This window comes from Kogia breviceps, chromosome 12, assembly GCF_026419965.1.
Source record: "Kogia breviceps isolate mKogBre1 chromosome 12, mKogBre1 haplotype 1, whole genome shotgun sequence".
Lineage (NCBI taxonomy): Eukaryota > Metazoa > Chordata > Mammalia > Artiodactyla > Physeteridae > Kogia > Kogia breviceps.
Genome location: NC_081321.1, coordinates 33,059,066 through 33,072,397, shown reverse-complemented (window position 1 = coordinate 33,072,397; position 13,332 = coordinate 33,059,066). Strand labels below are relative to the sequence as shown.

At 41.0% G+C, this 13,332-nt stretch overlaps 1 protein-coding gene across 3 annotated transcripts in view; it reads left to right on the top strand.

Annotated features, from left to right (window-relative positions):
• Positions 1 to 13,332, top strand: part of YAF2 (YY1 associated factor 2) — a 67,512-nt gene that overhangs the window by 51,057 nt on the left and 3,123 nt on the right. The window lies entirely within an intron of this gene.

Below are 13,332 nucleotides of genomic sequence, written 5' to 3'. Positions count from 1 at the left end.
TATTGGGGACATCTTAGAAGAAGGCTGCCTGCCACAATAAACATTTTCATGAATGAGTAAATGAATGAAGGAAAGAAGAGAAACTCAAGAAAAATTGCTTGTACTAGTAAGTTCTCCTTAAATACAGATTACTAGAAGGGAAGCTGGACCATAAAACAGAAAATTAATCTCTGGATAAGACTTGTTTTAGCTTAAAATAGACATTTTGATCAGTAAGTACACTAGGAGTTCATCAATATCATAAAAGAAAGGCTTGGAAAATATGAGTGCTGTTTTCTGCAGACTGTAACTTAACATCTTTTTAATGCTGCCAAATCTCTATATTTAGAAAAGGTAGAGCTTCCGAATTTGAAGCATTTCAGTCATTGGTTCTCAGCTGTCCTGCACATTGGAAACGCCTTAGAAACTGAAATACCAAACTGTCAGTACAAAAGGATAACTGGGCTCTGTCCCAGGCTAAATAAATCACAACTCCTAAAGGTGGGGTCCAGGCAAAGATATAGTTGCTTAAAAGTTCCTCAGTCATCAGGCTTTGGGACCACTGATTTAAGTGGCTCTTAATGGAAAGATTCAAGCATGCACCCTTTCTCAGGTTTAGTACAAATTGAAAAGGGAAATAATTTTATGAACAAACTTTCTATATTCAACATGTATTTATTGTGTCCAGTATGTGCATAGCACATGTGGGGGATTAAAAATATACATATAAGTAAGTAGTTTAAAATGGGACTAAGCTATACTTCATGGTATATATGTACTTACTATGATTATCGGAAACAGTCCACATGTGCTGTAGGGTTTCAGAGATGGGAGAGATGAATATAGGTTAGAGTAGATAAAGAATGCGATTTGGAAGAGATGGGATCTGGGTACATTAGGAAAGTATTACAAGGTGAAATGCAGTAATTTGCTTCACTTGACAGATCCTAGGGTCTGACATGGAGAAATCTGACAGTTTAGCTAGCACTTTGATCTTATTCTGTGGGCCGGTAGCTGCACAAGAGCAATTGAGGAGCTTTGAAAAATACCTGGAGATTTTTCAGGTATTTTTATCTCCAGATAAATACTCGTGGAGAATTTTATTCAGTTGGTCTGGGTGGGGCCCAAGTATTGTAATTTTTAAAAGACTTCCTGTGATGCTGACATGCAGCCAGGGTTGGGAAACTGCTGTAGGATCACCTAAGGTCCCTGGAAATCTTTGAGTAGGAGGGTTTCATATTCACCCATCCATTAAAAACACAATAGGATGTGTTTTGTTTTGTTTTTTATGCCACAGGAAGAGGGCAAACAGCATTGAACAAAATAAAACAGGAAAAAGGTGCCTGTTTACACTTATGGTGGTGGAAGGCAGCTTACATTCTTTTCTGGTAGGGGAAGACAAGCAATAAACTAATAATGCATAATTTGGTAAGCAAAAACAAATGCTTTGAAGAAAATAAAGCATAATGGGGGAGACAGGAATAGGCAGAGAAGGGGAGTAGAGTTGAAGAGGAGAGTGCTATTTTATGTCAGGTTAGGAGGGACTTCCCTAACTGTTGGCATGTGTACAGAGACATGGAAGAAGTGAGGGAGTGAGTAGGCAGAGGAGGTCACAGGGGAAACGCCCGGCAGGCACAGGCCAGTGAGGGTGGGTGCTGTGGACTACACACACACACACACACACACACACACACACACACACACACACACACACAGCCCCCCACCACCTCATCCCCAGTGTGGCTGTATTTAGAGAGAGGGCTTTTAGGAGGTAATGCAAGTTAAATGAGGTCCTAAGGGTGAGGTCCTAATGGGATAGGATTGGTGGCCGTTTAAGAAGAGGAAAAAGAGAGATCTCTCTCCGTCTGCCATGTGAGGAACAGTGAGGAGGCCTTCTGCAAGCCAGGAGGAGAGCACTCAGCAGAAGCCGAACCCTGACATACCTTGATGTTGGACTTTCTAGTCTTCAGAACTGTGAGAAGATAAATTTCTGTTCTTTCAGCCACCCACTCTACAGTATCTTGTTATGGCAGCCCTAGCCAGCTAAGACTGCAGGAACAGAGGGTTCCAGAGCGGGGCGTTATAGGAGGCGAGGTAGGAAGAGGGACTCAGTCCTGTAGGGCTGCAGTCTGGAGCAAGGGTTCTGGATTTTCCTCTCAGTTGCCATGTACTCTGGTTGCCAGAGTATAACTAGGGAAGGGGTTTGGGTGGGGAGGAGGAACCCATCGAATTGTTTTAGGAGAGGAGTGGTATAATTTGATTTATACCTAGAAGGATCAACTGGCTGCTTTGTGGGAGAACAGTCTGTGGCAGAACAGTTGAGGAGTCAGGGACCTTAGTTATCTTCATAACTATTGAAGGGGTGCTTATCAGTGGGAGTAGTGTGAAGTCATCCAATTCTAGACGTATTTTGAAGGTAGAGTGGAGAGAAATTGCTGGTGAATTAGATGTGGGTGTGAGAGAAAGCGGGGAATGAAATATTGTGTCTTAAGTGTTTGGTCAAAGCAACTGAAAAAGTGGAGTGCTATTTGTTAAGATAGGAAGACGGTCAAAGAATTGAAAGAACGGGAGGAGGGAGAATCAAAATTATAAGTTATTTTGAGTTGCTACTGAATATCCAGATGAAGATGTAAGTAGGCAGCTGGTTATATAAGTCTGGAGTTTAGCGGGAGACACTGGGGCTGGTGATGCAAATTTTGGAGTATCGTATAGGCCCGTAGTTTTCAACCTTGGTTACACTTTATAATCAACTTGGGAATTTTCACAAAATTTCTGAGCCTGGTCCCACCCCTGTATATTCTTGTTTAACGTGGGAGTGGGGCTCAGGTATTCCTGTTTTAATTTGATTAGTGGTTAGGTTAAACAGTTTTTTAAACAGCTTTTATTGAGGTGTTATTGACATACGATATACTACACACAAAGTGTACAATTTGATAAGTTTTGACAGATGAATACATCTGTGAAGCCATCATCACAATTAAGGTAGTGAACATACCCATCATCACCAGAAGTTTCTTTGTACCCCTTTTCAGTTCTTCCCTACTATCCCTACCTCCCTCCCGTCTTCAGTCACTAGGCAACTCCTGATCTGCTTTCTGTGTAGATTAGTTTGCATTTTCTAGAATTCTATAAATGAGATCTTACAGTGTGTACTCTTCTGTGTGGCTTCTTTAAGCATAATTGTTTTGATACTCACCTGTGCTGTTGCCTGTATCAGTACTTCATTCCTTTCTGTTGCTGAGTGGTGTTCCATTGTATGAACTTCTTTCTTTCTTCAGCTGTTGATGAACATTTGGGTTGTTTTCCATTTGGGGCCACTACAAATCAAGCTGCTGTGAACACTTGTGTACAAGTCTCTGTGTAGTCATGTATTTCCTTCTCTGGATAAATACCTTAGAGTGGAATAGCTGGATCGTATGGATCACATTTTTTCATATGTTTTAACATGAGGGGTTTTGTGTATGTGTGTGCGTGTATGTATGTCCTTGAGGAAAACTTTTATGCCCAGGAAAGATTATTCAGACACTATTTTCATTATTTAAATTAATGTTTAATTTATTAATTTCAGTTTAAATATCTAGTTTATAAGATTTAGCAAAATCTGTTTTTTCCTAGGTGTAATTATCTTTAAAAAGCATCACAGGTTAATTCTAATGTGGAGCCAGGGCTGAGAACCATTGTACAGATGGTATTTAAAGCCAAGGATTGAATAAGATCACCTAGCACAGCCATTTCTCAAGCTTTTTGCTTGCGTAAAAATACCCGTAGTTGGGGCAAGTTCTGAGAATTTGTATTTCTGCGAGCCTCCCAGGTACTGATACCCTCAGTTGGACTGATGGACCATACTTTGAGTAGCCCGTCCTAGAGGATTAGTGTAGATAAAAGAGATACCTGAAGACTAAGTCCTGGCCCCTGCAAAGTTTAGAAATTGGGAAGGAGAGGAAGGAACCAGTAAATAATACTGTAAAAGAATAGCAGGTGGGACTTCGCTGGTGGCGCAGTGGTTAAGAATCCACCTGCCAGTGCAGGGGACATGGGTTTGATCCTTGGCCCGGGAAGATCCCACATGCCACGGAGCAACTAAGCCCATGCACCACAACTACTGAGCCTGTGCTCTAGAACCTGCGAGCCACAACTACTGAGCCTGCACACTGCAACTACTGAAGCCCGCATGCCATAACTACTGAGCCCGTGTGCTGTAACTACTGAAGCCCATGTGCCTAGAGCTGGTGCTTCGCAACAAGAGAAGCCACCACAATGAGAAGCCTGCATAACTGCAACGAAGAGTAACCCCCACTCCCCGCAACTAGAGAAAGCCCGTGCACAGCAATGAAGACCCAACGCAGCCAAAAATAAATTTAAAAAAAAAAAAAAAGAATAGCAGGTGAGGCAGGAGAAAAATGAAAGAATGTGGTGTTCTAGAGGCTTGTGAAGATAGTTTTGCAGGAGGGAAAGCATGATGAACTCTGTAAAATATGGCTTGAAAAGACTGAGTGAAATGTGAGTTACAGTGACTAGTGGATATGGTAAAGTGATTGTTGATGACCTTGAAAGAAATACTTTTGGTAGAATGTCCAGTCAGGGCAAAAACCTGATTGAGGTGAGCCCATGAAAGAAGGGAGGGAAGTAAGTATAGACAAATCATTTGATGCTTATTGTGGAAAAGAGAACAAAGAAATGGGGCAGTGGCTAGAAGGGGATGTGGAAGTAGGGATGGGTTTTCTTTTTTCTTTTTTTTTTTTTTTAAAGGTAAGAACTATCATAATGTGTTTGTATGCCGACAGGAATAACTTAGAGAAGGAAATATGGTTGGAGCAGGAGAGCAGGAGGTCAGTAGCAGGAGTGGTGTCCTGGAGAAGGGATCCAGTTGGCAGATAGAGTCATGGCCTTAAATAGGACTACAGAGAGGGAAGTCAGAGTATATGGGCACGGATGGCAGCTTGTAGAAATTTTAATTGAATAGTTTCTATTTTCACTGAAATAAGAATCAAGGTTACCCCATAATAAATAAACAGAGCACAATAAAAGTTTTGTTCAGTACTCTCTCCTCGGTGCTTAGAACAGTGATTTGAATATAGTAAGTGCTTAGTAAATGTTTGTTAAATAAATGAATGTAAGGAAGAGTAACCTTGGGTTGGAGGGGAGGAGGCAAGAAGGCAAGTGAGGTAGCGCAGGGGTAGCTGTCGGGTTAGGCGAGAGCAGTGCTCCTGGGAATGATGCGGGGAACTGTTCCAGCCATATGGAAGAAGTGAAAGGACTTGATTTTTATTTGGCTAAGGGGAAGGAAAAGTTGAGTATGACCTGTTTGTAACTCTGGAGCATGTCCTTAGTCTTTCAAATGAAGTGGACTGTGATGTCGTTTAATGATTTGAGGGATTTTTCAGAGACTTAATTGCTGAGCACTCTAACCTAGTTTGTATAAAGCTGATGTAGTCATCTATTTTGTCTGTTCTTACCAGAAGGTATCTGTAGCTGCCAAGGAATCAAGTCTCTCCTGCCACCACCTCCCAGGAGGTTAGGGAAAATTGTGTTCCGGGCGTCTGCGGAAGTGTTTGATGTTGAAAATTAAATGAATATATAGACCTTGGAGTAAGAACTCTTCAAAATACTCAACAAAGATTCTTAAAATGTCGAAGGATACTATTCACTGCATTCTCTGTAAGCAAACTAAGGCGAGTGACAGGAAAGAGAGCATTGAACCTGAGGTGTAAATTTAATTAGTTTAGTGTGAATACCTTGCTTGGATCAGCAGACTTTGAATTGTTTTTCTCACAGCTACACCTCAGGGCTAAACTGGGAGATGCGAGGATGAGCACTGAGCGGGTGGGGGCCCTGGAGTCTCCACATCAGCTTCAATAGAAGTTAGTTAGTTTTCGGTTTTATACACTGAGATTCCTTGGAAGAGTTTATTTGCATGGTGACTCTACTGCAGAAACAATAACAAAGCATTTGAGTATCATTAGTGTAGGTAACATTTGAGCTTTCTGGTAAGTCAGGCAGTGCTGGTTTTATCGGAGTAGATTATTTCATTGTTTGGAGGTGGGGAAAACCACTTAGAAAGGCCTCTTTTATCCTTTGATTCAGTAATCAGTTTTTATGGAAAGCAGTTGCACCTTAAGCCCTTCATTCCATTTTCATGAAAAAGGAAGTAGATGGCTCAAAAGCAAAATGACGTCAGCTGATTTTCAAGACGGTGAATCCTTGAAAGTTGACGCCTAGTTAAATCAGTGGTTTTTTTTTTGTTTTTTTTTTTTTGTGCGGTATGCGGGCCTCTCACTGTTGTGGCCTCTCCCATTGCGGAGCACAGGCTCCGGACGCGCAGGCCCAGCGGCCATGGCTCACGGGCCCAGCCGCTCCGCAGCATGTGGGATCTTCCCGGACCGGGGCACAAACCCGTGTCTCCTGCATCAGCAGGCGGACTCTCAACCACTGCGCCACCAGGGAAGCCCTAAATCAGTGTTTTTACACAATTGATTTATAGTTGTATTTGTGCATCATATTTAACTGGTATTTATAATTGTTAATATTAAGAGACACTTATTGAGCATCCAATACACGTGAGATCTACTGTACTAGGTGTTGGGGATACAGAAACAGGCAAGATGTGATCTTTTCCCACGTAGGGGTTAGAGTTCAGTTGGGGAAATAGAACACAGACATAAAAAGATCAACAGGGCTTCCCTGGTGGCGCAGTGGTTGAGAGTCCGCCTAACGATGCAGGGGACACAGGTTCGTGCCCCGGTCCAGGAGAATCCCACATGGCGCAGAGCGGCTGGGCCCGTGAGCCATGGCCGCTGAGCCTGCGCGTCCGGAGCCTGTGCTCCGCAACGGGAGAGGCCACAACAGTGAGAGGCCCGCGTACAGAAAAAAAAAAAAAAAAAAGATCAACAGCGTTGCAGAAGAGTGTAGAAGACCACGACTTTGCAGAGCTGCTGCAGGGGTTCCACAGATATGTGATGCACATTTCTTTTTAAAATATTAAATAACCCGTTAAATAAAAGTGTCCTATGGACCAAATATTAACGTGCACAGAAGGAAGATGACCACTAAGGCTCATTAATTTAATTTGTAGATTAATTCTTTTTTTTTTTACCATTTCAAAATAAAGTAGCAGATCCTTTATTTGTGTTTCTCGAAGCCGTTGAAAAAAGTCACGTAGCACCAGCAGCACGTTTTGGCCATCATTTTCCCTCTTCCACCTCTGCCCTCCCAGAGGAGTTTGGCCCCCAAGTCACACTCCTCACAGCTCTCCAGCCCCCACAACAAAGCAAACCCTGTTTCAGTGGTTTCTTCCTAACTTCCTCTCCTTCTGATTCTTCATCACAAAATCACAAAAACGAATCTATCAGATAAGATCTACCTCAGAAATCCTGGGAAGGGAAGATACATTGAGCAGAGCAGGCCACAGAAAGCACTTCCCAGGGCCTGGGGAGGAGAAATCCAGGGAATTCATGCTGAGTAACTAACTTAACAGCCCTTCTTCATGCTTGTTAACCCTTTGTAGGCTGCATGGTGCTAGAGCTCTCTGAGCCTTCAAATGAGAACATCCTGGACGAGTTTTTCCGCAGAGTCAAGAATCGTTACGTGAACAATGTATCTTTAAGGACTTAAGAAGGGAATATGGTTTCTCACGAGGTGAATAGTCATTCAGCAGAAAGGACTATCATGCAGTGTTTTATGACCGTGAACCTGAACCATCTTTGTTTTATCCTAGGAGTAGGACAAGTGATGGATTTCTTTCATCTTCACTGATATTTGGCATCAAAATTTATTTGATACGGTTCATAAGTGGACAGATGCTGAAGGGTAGGGATGTGTACCTAGTCTAGAAATGGCAATGTTTGATAATTTTGGAAAAAGGAATGGCTGTCCCCTTTTCAGAAAATTGTGAGCCATCAGGGTTTTCAAAGTAAAGTGTTTTGACGATGCAAGTGCAAGAAATGGAAGTAAAGATAAGCCAAAATCTATTAGAGATGTACTTGAAATCAGGAATCACTCACTGTTTACAAGTTTAGATATGTTCCTAGGATTAGGCCTAACAGCTGATGAGGAATTAGTTACATTCATCTATATCAGGTCTATATACCTTCAAATGGAATAAAAAATTGGGTTTAACTACACTTTAAAGTCTTATTAATATTTTTAATATGAATTCTTCCTTTGTTTCTTATTCTGTAAATTATTCATAAAATGACTTAAAAAGGGGGGTGGCAGCCCATGGTGATGGCTGTTTTTCTTGGTGTGCTGACAGTTTAAACATGAACTAAAGTGCTTTCCACCCTGTAGTAAGTCCTCTGTCTAATTTTTAAAATCACAGCACACCGTTTTTTCCTTCTTAGGACTTCTGACAAAATTTACTTTTATTTAGTTAGTTTCCTTTTGTGTGGCTTCTATCCCATGCACTAAGCAAACTCTGAGGGCGAGGACTGTCTCTTTTGTTCATGGTGAGTCTCCGGCACCGTATCTAGTGCCTGACACATGTTAAGTGTGTAATACATTTGTCAAATAGGGGACTTGCTTATAAAAATCTTCCATGGTTAGATTTTTGGACTTTTGTTAGTGTATTAGCAGACTCACAACAGGTTTGGGTTTAGTTCAGCCTTTTAACTCATTGAGATTTATGTTGCTTCAATTTACTATATATATTTTAATGTTGGGAAGCAGATTGCCTCTTTCTGAGCTATGAATAATGCTGCCTCCTTTAGAAAAGAATCAGCAATGGTTTTATATCGTATTTGTTTTGCCTGTCCAACTTGACAAAGCTAAATTGTTGTGATGAGGTTAATCAAGCTTAAAACATTTTTCTTATAGTATTTAGCATACAGGATTTTTGTTGTGGGGTGGAGGGCAGACACACAGTTAGAAACTATATCTGATGAATAATAGTTATCCGTAAACGATTGTTGAAATGGTTCCCCCCCTTTTTTCATGTCACAGTAAGTCAACAGACCTGCCAGACTTTACAGTCTGTTTGAGCTGTTTATGAGGTATACATAGGGACACATAGGGATCTCAAAATTTTGGAACACCATATTTTACAAGTTACAGCTAATAATGACATATGTGAACAAGTAGATGACAATAGAGTGCAGTTGGGATATGTCTGGATAGCACTGGATGACCTTTTTGTCCTCCTTATCACAGAACCTTTAGCATTGTAGGTGTACTGTCAAAATCATGAATGATAAATCACTGAACATAAAAAAGGCACACCTCGTAAATAATACCCTGCCCCTTATATCCTAAGTTAACTGTCTCTCACCTCTAAAATTCCCTATATCCTCTAGATTTTTCTCACTACGTAGAAAAAGGATCACAATTAAACCTTTTTAAGATCCCTAGAGATAGGAGGGCTTTCTTTTTAATAGAGCATGGTGAAGGTGAGTCACTTTATGATAGGGTACAAAGATCATCATAAGCTGTGTTCCTCCTGCCTTCACTGAAGAATCCTTAAAACTCATTCAGGCCGAGAGCAGCAGAGAACTTTATTTCAGTAGTTAAGCTACATGGAAACACATATTTTGTGCTTCTTTGCTCCCGAAGTTGAACCAGATCAAATAACCCTAGAAGAGAGGAGCAAAGTGAAGAAAGAATGAATTCGTACACATTTAGGAAAATTTAGGATACGAAGAGAGAGAAAGACATAACAACTACTGAAAAACAAAAATAATATTTTTCTTGAGGCAGAAGAGAACCGCTATGGAAAATTTGTTGGTGATTAAAAACTAACAAAATCAACCACAAACAATGCCACGTACAGAAATTACTGGTTGCTTATCAGAACACTAGTCTCACATTTCCACTTGCCCCAGGGACACCTTTGCTTAAATTTTATAAAATCCACAAACCCAGCATGACCAGCACCATCATTTCTAGTATGAAGTGGTGATCTTCTAGTTTGTCTCCTGACTGCAGTCTCTCACCTGACCAGCTTAGCTGATTGTTCCTTCTGTATTGGTTTTTACCTTGTAAGAGCGTATACATTTATTGAGTATTTTGTTCTTACCACTGAGAATATAACACTTAGAAGAATTCTAGATTCATAACTTGTTTAAAAATGTTAATTTAGGGACTTCCCAGGTGGGGCAGTGGTTAAGAATCCTCCTGCCAATGCAGGGGACACAGGTTCAAGCCATGGTCCGGGAAGAACCCACATGCTGTGGAGCAACTAAGTCCGTGCGCCACAACTACTGAGCCTGCGCTCTAGGGCCCACATGCCACAACTACTGAGCCTACGTGCTCTAACTGCTGAAGCCCACGTGCCTAGAGCCGGTGCTCTACAACGAGAAGCCACCACAATGAGAAGCCTGCGCTGCACGCTGAAACGAAGAGTGGTCCCTGCTCGCTGCACCTAGAGAAAGCCCCCATGTAGCAACAAAGACCCAACGCAGCCAAAAATAAATAAATAAACAAATATTTTAAAAATGTTAATTTATTTAACTCAACCTCATGGTTTCTTGGAGCAAATCGTGCTGTACCAATCTGCTTTCATTTTCAGATTTTTTTTTTTTTTAAATTTTTGGCTGCATTGGGTCTTTGTTGCTACACGCAGGGTTCCTTCTAGTTGCGGCAAGCAGGGGCTGCTCTTCGCTGCGGTGCACGGGCTTCTCATTGCGGTGGCTTCTCTTGTTGCAGAGCACGAGCTCTAGCTGCGTGGGCTTCAGTAGTTGTGGCACACGGGCTCAGTAGTTGTGGCTCGTGGCCTCTAGAGCACAGGCTCAGTAGTTGATTCTTTTTTTTTTTTTGCATTATGCGGGCTTCTCACTGTTGTGGCCTCTCCCGTTGCGGAGTGCAGGCTCTGGACGCGCAGGCTCAGCGGCCATGGCTCACGGGGCCCAGCCGCTTCGCGGCATGTGGGATCCTCCCGGACTGGGGCATGAACCCATGTCCCCTGCTTCGGCAGGCAGACTCCCAACCACTGTGCCACCAGGGAAGCCCTGGCAGGTGGATTCTTAACCACTGCGCCACCAGGGCATTCCCTCATTTTCAGATTTATGGACCATATGAAAAGGGAAAATGATTCTAGGAAGTTTCTGGAGAGAGAAAACCTGTTAAATATGAAAAAGACTTGGCAGCAGCTGTAAGATCCATGAAGCTGGGGAATTAGGATTATCCTTTTTCTGACATAAAAGTGGGAGTGATTGAGGAGCTGTGTCACATAATTGATGGGCACCACCTTGGAGACAAATGCTGGAGGGGTGGGGGAGTGATTGATAATGTAATAAAAATACTCTGTACCTAACCGCAACACAATCGTTATATTCCTGAAAAGCTTCATGATCAGAGAATCCGTGATTGAGACACTTACATCTTATGGGAAAAACAGCACTGAGTACTGAGGTTATTAATGAATCCAGAAAAACCTAGAAAAATATTCAATTTTACTTTAAAAAGGCAGCACTAAATAAAGAGAATATAAATTATTATGTATCTTAAGTTAGTGATAATGGCCTCTAAATAGTTAATATCAATTTATTGATTGCTAGAACTTGAGAATTTCTACTCTAGAATGTAAATTTATTTTAATGTTCACAATTTTCTTGTAATTTAGTTTGACATTTTTATAAATTCATCTTGCATTAAATTTTGGGACGAAGGGAGCGACAGAACAAACTGTAATAAAGGATGTTGTCAAACCTTGCTTTGTTATGGCAGGAAGAGATTCAGAGACCCATAATACCTTAGGAGACAAATGATGACTACCCCTCAATTCCATGTATAGCTTGGAGTGACTCAAGTTTAGGTGACTGGCTGTTGCCCAGGCACTAGTCTAACCAAACCTTTTCACAGCCTGTCACACCTTTGCACTTTCTTTCTCTTTCCATATTCCGGCATAATTAAAAGAGGAATTAATTCTTGCTGCTCTTACTTTTCCCTACTTGTTTACGTCTGTGTAGTGAGTGGTTGATCCTGGCCCATGAGTAAGCATCGAGACAGTATTCCTTGTCTTTTAAAACATCTTCGTTCCTCATTAAGCCTGATTTTATCATTCATTCATTTTTCAACAAATATTAAATATCTAGTATTTTTTCAGTACTGTGCTAGGTACTAGTTATCCAGTGGTGTATAAACCTGAAACCATCCCTTTCCTAGTGGAGTATATATCCTAGATGAAGAAACAGACAGTAGCTCCTTCCTTAATACTCCCTGTGTTCCTTACTTTATTTTTTTTCCCATAGCATTTATCAACATCTAAGACTTTATATTTTGTTTGATTTCATCCACAGAACGTTGGTTACATGAGGACAAACAAGAATTTCTGTATGTTTTGCTAAAGGAATATTTTTTGGTTGAGAAGTGAGAAAGGCACGTTTAATTCGTCACTACGTCCCCTTGTTTCTGCTGCTTCAGCCTGTCTTTAAATAACCCCACTGCTGCTTCCTTTTAGTTCAGGCCCTTTTTATTTTTACCTGATCTATAAAAGTAGCTTTCCCTGCCTCTGTAGTACCTTTCCCCTCCAGATTGCCACCAGTAATCTTTGTAAAATTCAAGTCTGAATTTCTTCAGTGATCTGCTGTCTTTTAAAGGTAAATCAGACTCCTTCGCTTTTCATTGTTGGGTTCCTTCCTATCTGTCCAGCCTTTTTTTTTTTTTTTTTCTCTGCCACTCCCTGCTCTCCATCTCAAACTTTATGCTGCAGTAGTATCAATATATTGCACTTCTTCAAGTGTCTCTGCTAAGCATGGTGGCTGGACCAGAGGCTTCCTCTTAACTTGGAAGCTAAATGCAAATTTTAGGCTCCACCCCAAGGCCTACTGAATAAGCTAAGCAAGCTAAATGAGACTTCCCAGTAATCCTGATATACCTTAAATTTGAGAATCACTACTTTAGTCCTTTTTTAAAAAAAGTTCATTTCCTTTAACAAGCTCAGCCATTAATTACCATGCTTTCAATATCATTTTCATTTGTGTAACTCTTAATTTACATCATTGACCCTGGTATCTGTGTCAGTCCTGCTTTTGAAATTGTGTATTGGACATCTTTCCTGGATATCCTTCCTGTACTTCAGACTCTGTAGGTTCTAAACAAAATTCATTACCCATCTATTAAGATGTTTTATATACTGCATTTCCTATTTCCTCCTTCAAAGGACTCCTCCTTGCAGCTTTGAATCCTAGTTTATGCAGTATTTTCTCTTTGGTTTCTATTTTGTCTTGCTTTAGAGGAACAAAGGAAAAGATTTTTTAACAACTCTACTGACCAAAATAGGGTCAGGATTTTCCAGGCAATAGATTACTATTGTTTATAGACCATCTGTTAAAATGTATTTTTTAATGTATTTTTATCTTATTCTTCTTTGCTTTTTCCTTCCCACCTTTTTTCCCTTCTCAATTATCTTTCTCTCTCTCATTT